The sequence below is a fragment of the Octopus bimaculoides genome, chromosome 1, assembly GCF_001194135.2.
Source record: "Octopus bimaculoides isolate UCB-OBI-ISO-001 chromosome 1, ASM119413v2, whole genome shotgun sequence".
Lineage (NCBI taxonomy): Eukaryota > Metazoa > Mollusca > Cephalopoda > Octopoda > Octopodidae > Octopus > Octopus bimaculoides.
Window position 1 is genome coordinate 41,338,722 of NC_068981.1, and position 1,856 is coordinate 41,340,577.

The 1,856-nt window shown below is 34.5% G+C and overlaps 1 protein-coding gene across 2 annotated transcripts in view; it reads right to left on the reverse strand.

Moving 5' to 3' along the window:
- The window catches only part of LOC106878939 (N-fatty-acyl-amino acid synthase/hydrolase PM20D1.2), a 27,964-nt gene that overhangs the window by 11,480 nt on the left and 14,628 nt on the right, over positions 1-1,856 (reverse strand). The window lies entirely within an intron of this gene.

Genomic DNA, 1,856 nt, shown 5'->3' on the forward strand with positions numbered 1-1,856 from the left:
GTATATATATATAAATAGATGTATGTATTTTTTCTTGTTTACAATTAGCACGGAAAAAATAGATAAACAGTTACCAGAGTAGCAAAAAATCACACAAGTAAAAAGGACATAACACCTTGTTTTTAAAGGTAGAAACTCTAAGTTTATGTGAAATATTTTGTATAATATATATAAATAAATAAATGGAATTAAACACAAGTGTTATTCAAATTCTTTTACTTCCAACACATGTTTATTTATCTAATTCACATATCGTTCTATATTTCTCATTTATTTGGTTTCTGATTTTTTTTCTTTCCTTTACCCCTCCTCTTTCTATAGGCTACCTTTGACGTTATATCCTGTAACGTGTTTTTGAAAAAAAACTTAATAGCGTTCAGTTAATCACTATACATATCCATCATATTCTGTTAAAATGTCTTATTGACGAGTTTTATTTCTTCATTTCCCTGAAGAGAAGATTACATTGTCTTAAACCATTTTATTCCTTTGGAATAATACCAGTGATATCTTCGAAACATGTGTTGGAAGTAAAAGAATTTGAATAACACCTGCATTTAACTCCATTTATTTATATATATACACGACGGGTTTCTTTCAGTTTCTACCTACCAAATCCACTCACATGGCTTTGGTCAGCCTGAGGCTAAAGTAGAAGACACTTGCACAAGGTGCCATGCAGTGGGACTGAATCTGGAACCATGTGGTTGGTAAGCAAGCAACTTACCACACAGCCACTCGTCGAAGTAGTATTAGTTATACTGTTCCATATTTGCGAACATTACTCTATTAAGGGTTTTGTAAAGGTTCAGGAATTCAAGCATTTGCAGTGATTTTGAAGGTTTTTATTTGCAAGTTGTTCATGATGAAATAGGGTATGATTGTTTTCTTAATATAAGCAGAGGTTGTATTTTGATGCTGCTGAAAAAGATGAGGTTGTCATGTTCTCATCAGAAGAGGTTTTCTAGGTCTTGGTTTACCAAACATTAGAGCACACTCAGATCAATATAAGATGGTTCACAGAGAGCCCCTTAATGCATGCTGTGATAGTGTAAGCTGATGGGAACCTTCCATTCAAAGAGATGAGAGAAAGATGAAACCTAAAAATAAGCAACATAGTGAGAAAAGTTTCAATATTGAACACAGTTGGAGGCCTTGTAGATGTCAAGTGTAACTATATTGTTTTCACTGAACTTCCTAAGAAAATGTGTGACCATTGGTGACTTAGTAGAGCTGGTCCCAGTAGATGTAGTTCTATAAAGTTATACAAGTAGTCACTGAAGATTAAATGATATTCAAGTTTTTAGAGAGGATGATTGTTTTCATCATCATTGAGATGTTGAAAGAGCAGCAGGCTGATATATTGTAGATGCAGAGAGGTTTCCCCTTACTATCATATATTTTCAAATATTGGGATCCTTACAGAAAGACAAATACTGAAGGGTTTGGTGAGGATAGGGGTTAGCATTTGAGGATAATGGCACTGATCACTGTCTGGGGGTGCAGCCTAATTGATATGATGTAACCAGGAGCATTTTTGCACTTGGTATGTGTTTGTGTTGGTGTAACAGGTGGAGAGGACAAAGAAAGATTTTGAGGAGTTTTACTGAATGTGTGTATTGCAAAGTTAAAAGGAAAATGGGCAATAAATGTAATAAAAGTCTTTTCCACAAGATTGCTGTTTATGGAGACATTAAGGTGGGTGATGATGTTGAGGATTCCACAAAGTTGGTAATGATCTATCAATCTGAAGAATTAGCTGTAATTTGGAAGATTAGAGGGCTTGAATGCTGTGCATTGCTCCAAAGCATATTTTTACTTTTTGGATGATAGCCTTGCATGAGTTACTGTGGTGA